The following is a 9,525-nucleotide window of genomic DNA, read 5'->3' on the forward strand; positions in this document are numbered from 1 at the left end:
ATGTCAAAATCACAAAAGCAAAATCAAAAGGCAAATTCTAAGCTTAGAAAAATAGTTGCAACGTATATGATAGACTTAACATTTTAATATGTAAAGAGCTTCCATAAATCAAAGAGAAAAATTAAAAATAGAAAGGGGGGAATGCAGATGTTCTCTCCTATTTTTAAAATGCAGCAGACACATGGTCTTTGGGATGCAGAAAGCAGGAAGACAAACCAGGTTTTCAACAGAAAAGGCATTCACTCTTTCCCCAGCTAGAGGGCAATGGCCGGTTTGGCCCTCTCTGTAAGAGGCAAGCCTGGAGCAAGAGACCTGGGATGCTCTGTTTGCCCTTTTCCCAGGGCAGCTAGGAGGGGCTGGAGCTGCTAGGGCTCCCGAGAAGGAACTGCATTCTTTGTTATGGACTTTCCCACGGCAAAGCCCAGTTGCTCCTCAGGGAGGTGGTGACCCCTTTCCCTGTTTACTGGTGGCCTGGAGCCTCGAATCACGCAGCTGGTCAGCTGGGGGCTGGGGAGAGGCTCCCGAGCTGGCTCCCTGGCCCCTCCGTCCAGCTCCCAGCCACGGCCACCGGGGGGCGGTGCTGCCCAGGCAGACTCGGCTGCTCCTGCCACTGCAGCCAGCGCGGGGGAGACACACAAAGTCCCCTTTCTTACCCTCCGGGAGGTGAGTCACCGCAGAGGCCGGTGTCGGGAATTGCCCCTGATCCAATGCCACTGCAGAGAAGGACGGGAGTGGGGGCCGCCACCAGCCCGTGCTCCTCTGAGTCACCCTGGACTCCTGCTCCGCGTCCATCTGGCTCTTCCTGGGTTTGGCCGAGCACACCGGGAAAACTGGGTCAGGAGAGTGACCTGGTTTGCTGGTTAGTAGAATGGCAGGAGGAGGCTCAGTCATCTGACACATATCTGAGGAGTCACCACTAAATGCCAGGACCCGTGTCAGGCACTGGGGAGGTAAGGGGAAGCTCTGCCAAGCGCTGTTTTAGCGAACGGGTAAAGCCCAGGCCCTGTGAGTTGAGGGCGAGTCATCTCGGGGCCCTGGAGGCCAAGCTGGCTGGCGATGGTCTGGGCAGGTGCCCAAAGCCCTGACCTTCTTGTCCCATCTCAATCTCAGCTGCCCAGCTTGGAACTCTGCATCCTGGCATTAGGTCCCCTTGTGATCAGACCTGCCCAAGCTCACTGACAGGCACCCCCCTCACCCCCTTATCCTGCTCCTTTATCCGCCTGTCTCCCATGCCCCCCCAAGCCAGTGCAGTCCCCTGTCAACTTCCCTGACTCACTGCCCACCCTCTCTGCTTCTGACTCTGCCCTGAGGTGCCTGAGGCCCGCACTGCTTTTTCTCTCCAAGAGTCTCACTTTTGCTAGTAAAGAAGGCACTCTTGTCACATGGTCCACAGCCATGAGCTGCTGGGTCTCAGTGAAGCTGGAAGCAGCCTGTAAAGCCCAGGTCTATCGAGGGGAACAGCTGAGCTCGCTGCAGAGACCCGGGAAAGGTGAGCCTTGGGGAGGAGGGGAAGGGTCGGGTCAGGGAAGGAAGTGAAGGCCTGAGAGGCCCAAGGACCTCACATGGGAGGGAGGGAGGTCAGCCAAAGAGGAGGTGGACGAGGGACTGAGTCCAGAAGAAATTACCTTCTCCTCTCCTTTCTTCTCCCTTCTGCCTTCCTTTCCTTCTTATTTTCTCCCTCACCCTCCCTTCACTGGCACTGGCACTACACAGACACTGCAGTGACCGCGGAGTTCGGCTGCCGTAGAGCCTCTTAGTAGAGCTTGGCTAACACTGTGTCATCGTCCCCCAAACGGCCTGGGAGCCTCAGAAATGGCTCTGCCTGTACCATAGAGGGGTACGCTGAGGCTAAGAAGGGCTAAATGACTTCCAGGAAACTGGCCAATTCCACAGAGCTGGGGCAGAGGAAACAGAGCCCTGAGCCTCCTTGCCCTCCCCTCAGAGGAGGTGGCCAGAAAAAATGGGGAAGTGGCATGCTGTGCCTTAGCTGGGAAGATGTTCGTGGAAATGAAGACATCCATTTGTCTTTAGCATTTAAAAATTATTATTTTTTAAAAGAAGTCTGCTGTAGACTCTCCAAATAATGCAGAAATGTATAAAATAGAACCGAAATAAAATCTAATTTCCCTCCAACTCATGTTACATCTCACTGTTAATAGTTTGGTATAAACCCTGAGTCAAGCTCTTTTGAACGTGCACACACACACACAATTAATAGATGTGTATAATCACATTGAGCGTACCATTCTGGAACATGCTTTGCTTGCTTTGTTCTCTGACTACGGCTCTACCTCCTTCTTGGTGAAAGCTCCTAACATTCCACCACATAGTGCTCCTGGCCCTGACGGATGGGCAGTTACGGAGTTTTCCGGTTTTGCCTTAACCGGTGATACCCATCCTTGGTGCACTGTGGGAACACTTCTGGGGAATAACGCTCTAAAAGTGGAATTAATAAGAGGAGAGGAAATGCATGCTTTTGCTAAAATCTTTCATTTAATAGTTTGTAATTGCAAGGGGCTGGCAGTGCAGGCCCAGCTGCATGGAGCTACCACCCTAAGCAGTTCCAGATGTCGGCCTCCATCTGTCCCTTCCTCGCCACCTGCTCAGGGGCCCCCTTGGCCTATCCTCACCCTTGAGCCAGGAAGACGTCCCATCTCAAATCCTTTCAGGACCTCTGACCCCCTGCAAACCATCAAGCACCCCACCACCCTCTGGCTCTTGAAAGAACAGATGGACAACTGTCCCACCATGGGACATGATGTTGTGAAAAGTTTTGATGTGAAAAGTTTTGGGGGGGAATGTTACTAGTCCATCTACCCAGTCCTTCTTCTTTCCTTTTATACTTGTGCATTTTTACAGGAGGTTATGTGCTTCTGCCTGTCCCTCTTGTCCTTGAAATCCAATTGCTTCAAAGAAACTCTTTTAGATTAGACAAAGGAAAGACAGTGACCTTCCCAGTGGAAAAGCAAGGTCCCTGAGATGCCAGCCCACGCAGACACAGCCTGCTCTGTCCCCTCCATAACCCAATCTCATCCACGTCCGTAAGCTTTTTCCTGTGTTCATGGACTGGGTTAGGATGTGAGCTCCGAGGAGGAAGAAGCTGCTTGTTACTCACTGAGTACAAAACCTTTTTTTTGCAAGATAATCCCCAGTGCTGGTGAGGTTGCGGTGAAATTGTCACCCCCACACACTGCTGCTTATGGTTTAAATGGGCTCTACACTTTTGGAAAGTGATTTGGCAGTGTGCTCAAGAGCTATAAAGCCTTAACTTTTGACTCGCAAGTCCACTTTTGGGGTTACAAAACTTGTGTTCATCACCTCTCTGAGTCTAATGTCCTACTCTGTAAGTGAGGATGATGGTTATCATCTCACAGGATTCTTTTGATATGATTAACAACCTTGTGAACATAATTAACAGCAATGAATGATATATTTGAATGTGGTTAAAAGGAGACGTTTTAAGTTGTGTATTTTTTTAAATCTTTTTTTTTGAAATGTTCTTTTATTGTATGTTTGTTTTCTTTTTAACTTTTTTTTTCATACAGTTGATTTAAAAAAGAAGGGAAAGTTAAAAAAAAAAAAAAGAAAGAAAAACAAGGAAAAAAAAAAAGATGTAGTGCCCCCTTGAGGAGCCTGTGGAGAATGCAGGGGTATTCACCTACCCCACCTCCATGGTTGCTAACATGCCCACAGACATAGGGGACTGGTGGTTTGATGGGTTGAGCCCTCTACCACAGGTTTTACCCTTGGGAAGACAGTTGCTGCAAAGGAGAGGCTAGGCCTCCCTATGGTTGTGCCTAAGAGCCTCCTCCAGAATGCCTCTTTGTTGCTCAGATGTGGCCCTGTCTCTCTAGCTAAGCCAACCTGAAAGGTGAAATCACTGCCCTCCCCCCTACGTGGGATCAGACACCCAGGGGAGTGAATCTCCCTGGCAACGTGGAATATGACTCCCGGGGAGGAATGTAGACCTGGCATCGTGGGACGGAGAACATCTTCTTGACCAAAAGGGGGATGTGAAAGGAAATGAAATAAGCTTCAGTGGCAGAGAGATTCCAAAAGGAGCCGAGAGGTCACTCTGGTGGGCACTCTTATGCACACTTTAGACAACCCTTTTTAGGTTCTAAAGAATTGGGGTAGCTGGTGGTGGATACCTGAAACTATCAAACTACAACCCAGAACCCATGAATCTCGAAGACAGATGTATAAAAATGTAGCTTATGAGGGGTGACAATGGGATTGGGAAAGCCATAAGGACCACACTCCACTTTGTCTAGTTTATGGATGGATGAGTAGAAAAATAGGGGAAGGAAACAAACAGACAAAGGTACCCAGTGTTCTTTTTTACTTCAATTGCTCTTTTTCACTCTAATTATTATTATTGTTATTTTTGTGTGTGTGCTAATGAAGGTGTCAGGGATTGATTTGGGTGATCAATGTACCACTATGTAATGGTACTGTAAACAATCGAAATTACGATTTGTTTTGTATGACTGCGTGGTATGTGAATATATCTCAATAAAATGAAGATAAAAAAAAAAAAGCATAGAACTGTACAGCACAGAGCAAATCCTAATGTAAACTATGGACTATAGTTACTAGTACAAGTATAATAATATTCTGTTATCAATTATAACACTGCTACCATACTAATGTAATAATGGGGGGAAGTATTTGGGAACTTTACAACTTCTCTAATTAAAAAACAATTTTTTAAGAATTAAAGAAAGCAAGATATGTGAGATAGAAATCAGTTTATATGTCAGCCATTATTTTTATTGTCACTGAATAAACTAAAAAATCCTGAGATATTTTGTGGTGATTAAAAATGATAGCACGAGGCAGCTAAGTGGACAAATTATGTCATAGTCTCCTCCCTATTGGCCCTGCCTTTTGTCTTGCCCCCTCTGGAATATGCTTTCTCAGCTGTCAGGGAGTCACCAAGTAAAACTAACCCTATATCCCTTTATCTAGTGTATGGATGGATGAGTAGAAAAATGGGGACAAAAACTAAATGAAAAATAGGGTGGGGGGGTGTTTTGGGTGTTCTTTTTTTTTAATTCAGTTTTATTGAGATATATTCACGTACCATACAATCACCCATGGTGTACAATCAACTGTTCACAGCACCATCATATAGTTGTACAGTCATCACCCCAAACTATTTTTGAACGTTTTCCTTATACCAGAATGAATCAGAATAAGAAGAAAAAATAAAAATAAAAAAGAACACCCAAATCATCCCCCCCATCCCACCTTATTTTTCATTTAGTTTTGTCCCCATTTATCTACTCATCCATCCATACACTGGATAAAGGGAGTGCGATCCTCAGGGTTTTCACAGTCACACTGTCACCCCTTGTAATCTACGTTGTTATACAATCGTCTTCAAGAGTCAAGGCTCCTGGGTTGGAGTTTGGTAGTTTCAGGTATTTACTTCTAGCTATTCCAATAAATTAAAACCTAAAAAGTGTTATCTATATAGTGCACAAGACATCCACCAGTGACCTCTTGACTCCATTTGCTATCTCTCAGCCACTGATGCTTTATTTCGTTTCATTTTGCATCCCCCTTTTAGTCAAAAAGATGTTCTCAATCCCATGATGCCGGGTCCAGATTCATCCCCAGGAGTCACATCCTGAGTTGCCAGGGAGATTTACACCCCTGGGAGTCAGGACCCAAATGGGGGGAGGGCAGTGAGTTCACCTGCCAAGTCAGCTTAGCTAGAGAGAGAGAGAGAGAGAGGCCACATCTGAACAACAAAGAGGCACTCAGGGGGAGACTCTTAGGTACAATTATAAGCAGGTTTAGCCTCTCCTCTGCAGCAACAAGCTTCATAGGGGCCAGCCCCAAGACAGAGGAGGGCTCAGCACATCAAGCCGTCAGTCCCCAGTGTTTGTGAGAACATCAGCAACAATCCAGGTGAGGAAGTCCAACACCTCCACATTCTCCCCCAGCTCCTCAGGGGGACCCCGAATATATATTTTTATTCTTTGCCCAAATTACTTTGGAATGTGTTGCTATTTCACAAGAACCTATACAGACCTACCATATCTCACTTCCTATTCAAAGTGCTATGTAATTGTGGTGCTTGAACAAACTGACTGTAGAAGTTACATTGCTTAGAAAATAGAGACTCTACGCCAAATAAACATTTCTTCCCTTGGTCTTACACGGAAGTTGAAGTTTTAACACACAGTTTCAACCTTTACCCTTTGGCCCAGTTTGCCCCAGTCTTAACCAGATCTGCTTCATTCATATCTCTAACTGAAGTAGGCTTTTTATATCTGCCAATCTCTAGTTCTGAGTTTCAGGTGTCACACAGATACCCAGTGTTCCAGAGACCAGTCAGGTTATGCACCAAGGGATCAACATCTCAGAGTTTGGAGACAGCCATTACAATTCAGGAATAGATGTGACTGCTGTAAGAACTTACAGTCTAGGGACCATTACAATAAATGTTCCCCTGATAAGCTGTGCTCTAAGATTCAATTCCGAGTTTATACATTGTAGTTAGTCCATATGGGTGAGGCATTAAAGTGTTTGCCTTTGTTTCTGGCGTACTTCACTCAAAATGCTGTCTACAGGATCCATTCGCATCCTTGCATGTCTCACAACTTCACTCCTTCTCGTAGTTGCTCAATATTCCGTTGTTTGCCTACCACACTTCACCATTCTGTTCCTCAGTCAGTGTACCCTTAGGCCACCTCCACCCACTGCAAATCATGAATACTGCCTCCATAATGGGTGTTCTTTTTTACTTTTATTTTTTATTCTTATTCTGATTCTTTCTGGTGTAAGGAAAATGTTCAAAAATAGATTGGGGTGGTGAATGCACAACTATATGGTGGTACTGTGAACAGTTGATTGTACACCATGGATGATTGTATGGTATGTGAATATATTTCAATAAAACTGAATTTAATTAAAAAAAAATAACCCTACAACTGCACTGCTGGGCATTGCTATCTCAGCTCCCCTAAAATTCCTAGAAGCTGCTTCACGTCTCTATATCGTTACCAACTGCCAACCCCCTTCCTTCCTTGGCACTCACGAGCACTGCTGCTCACTCTTTCTGCATCACAACAATTGGCTGGAGAGACAAAAAGGCCATTGGCCTTTCTAGCCCTCCCAGTCTGGGGCCAGACAGCCACGAAAGCAAATACTGTCATTGCTAATAGAAGGCAAGTACCCCTTTCCAGACTCTTCATTTCTCCCCTCCACCCTTCATTGTTTTTCCACCTTAGTCTTTGCAAACCACCAACACACTTAGAGCCATATCTGCCAATCATCTCTACTATTATTGAATATTTCTAAAAATCAACTTGCTTTAAAAAAAAATATTTTAAAAGGCTTGGGAGGAAGCTGGAGGGTTGGCTGGATCATAAAAGAGAGGGGAGAGGGCCAGAGCAGGGGGCAGGGGCTACAGAAAGGCTAGAGGGGTGCAGCTGGGGCAGCACCAGGGGCAATGCAACCAAGTCAGGTTCAGATTTGCACTTTAGGACGGTCCCCTGTGGCTACAGGGTCAACGGGGATGAGGGTCCGTGGGAGCAGCACCAGCAAGAGTGCATGAGAGGAGATTCTATCCAACATCTGGAAAAGGAATTCAAAATTTGGGGTGCATATGTTTTTCCCTGGGGAGGGGCCCTCAGAAGGGTGCTTGGTTCCAAAAGGGTTAAAAATTAGGGCTCCCCAACATGACGGAGACCTCTCAGGAGAGACCCAGTGCTGCCTGGAAGAAGAGAGGTCCAAACAGAAGCCACCTGGAGGCAGGCAGGACCAGTCCTCAGTGGCCAGCTTCCCAGCCTAAGAAAAGTCTTCTGTGCAGAACTGTTTTCTCCCACCCCTAACCTCCCCGAAGGCTGGTCCGTGTGTGCTCGGACCCAGCCACTGGTTGTCAAGCCCCTGATGGACCGAGAGGCTGCTGCAGCTGCCTTTCTCTGCAGGCCTTCCTCCGCCAAGCGCAGGCCACTGCCATCTCAGTGATGAGTCGAGTGCTGTGACCTGCAGAAGTGGCCTTTGAACTGGAACAGGCAGATGGGAAGCAGGCAGGGCCCCAAGTGGAATTTCCCAGCTCCCTGCCTGGTTTTTGGTGTGCTCCCTGCTATGCCCCTTCCTTTTGAGGGTTCTCAATTGCTATAGGGACTGCTGGGGCAGGGTTCCAACAATAGGGTAGAAAGGAAACAGCACTTCAGACCTGAGTCCTAGTCTGGACTCTGCTAAGTAACTTCCATTTTGTCTTGGTCAAGTTGATTGATTCCTGAAAAATTAAGGGGTGTGAAGCAGATCAGTGGTTTTAGGCTGGGGATACACCTCCAGGAAGCCTGGGTGTATCAGACTCAGAATCTCCAGGGAAGGGGTCTGGCAGGTGTGTTTTTAGAAATTCCACAAGTCACTCTGATCATCAGCGCAGGTCTTAGCTCAGCTCTGGGGTCCCTTGTAGCACTTCCATTCTTGGGTGAGGGCCATGGGGCATTCTCTGTGAGCCTGGGAGGAATGCGGGGCCTGCCAGAGGCGGAACCCAAGTGCTAGACCAAGAGTTCACAGCATAGGAAAGAAAAAAAGACTCAAACACTTTGTGCTATGTGCCAGACCCTATCCTGATTTTCTAACTATTAAGCCCTTCAATCCTCATAACAACTCTATGACAATGCTACTATGAGCATCCCCGTTTTATAGTCAAGGAAACGGAGGCACAGAGAGGCTAAATGACTTGCTTAAGGTCCCACAGTTGTAAGTGAAGAGATGAGATTCCAGGGCCAGCAGTCCAGCTTCAGACTTGCATTGTCTGCCAACTGCCTCCTGTGATGAGCCTAGCAGATAAAGCAGTGATAAGTGATCCTGCATCTGGCCCATTATAGCAATTTGTGAGGGTGACTTTTCATTAGCGGTTTAGGGGGTTGCAGGTCCGGGGTTTGCCTGCTAGATTGGAATTCCTTGAGGAATTAAGCAGGAACTATGTCTTGGTATCCCCAGCACCCAGCACAGTCTGGCATGCGGTGAGTGCTCAATTGCTGTGGAATGAATGAATGAATGAATGAATGAATGATGAGTACGGCGCTAGTCCTGAGGCACAGGACGCTGAGGAAATCAGGGTAGGAGAATAATCTCTGCCTGGCGGAGGTGCAGAATCAGGCCTGAGAGGGTGGTTTGTGCCTCAATCTGGCCACACCCAAGGGGCAGCTAAACTCAATCCTCTGGCAGTCTTCACACAGCCCCCCTCAAGCACTTGGCCCAAGTACTGGTTCCTGCAAAAATCTCCACCTGCTAGGGTCTGCCGTCTCGCAGTCCCAGCCAGCTCTCCAGCCCCTCTTCTGAAGGAAAGAGACTCCTCCCAAGGCTCTGGGGCTTCCGTCTCCCGGGCAGGAAGCCAAGCTGAGTCTTTTCTGTCCACTTCTCCACCTCCCCTCCCAGGCCTCCCTGATCATCTGACCACTCACAAGACCTAGAGTGGGATGGGACTGTTTTTAAGACCTTTGGCATTTGTTTCAGGGGGAAAAAAACAAAAAACAAAAAAACTACTCAACA

At 47.3% G+C, this 9,525-nt stretch overlaps 1 long non-coding RNA gene across 1 annotated transcript; it reads left to right on the plus strand.

Annotated features, from left to right (window-relative positions):
- The first annotated feature begins 847 nt into the window (after positions 1-847).
- Positions 848-1,998, plus strand: LOC119514998. Its single transcript, XR_005212908.1, has 3 exons — positions 848-950; positions 1,345-1,489; positions 1,714-1,998. It is a non-coding gene; the product is annotated as an uncharacterized LOC119514998 (long non-coding RNA).
- Positions 1,999-9,525: the final 7,527 nt, after the last annotated feature.

The sequence above is a fragment of the Choloepus didactylus genome, chromosome 18, assembly GCF_015220235.1.
Source record: "Choloepus didactylus isolate mChoDid1 chromosome 18, mChoDid1.pri, whole genome shotgun sequence".
Classification (NCBI taxonomy): Eukaryota; Metazoa; Chordata; class Mammalia; order Pilosa; family Megalonychidae; genus Choloepus; species Choloepus didactylus.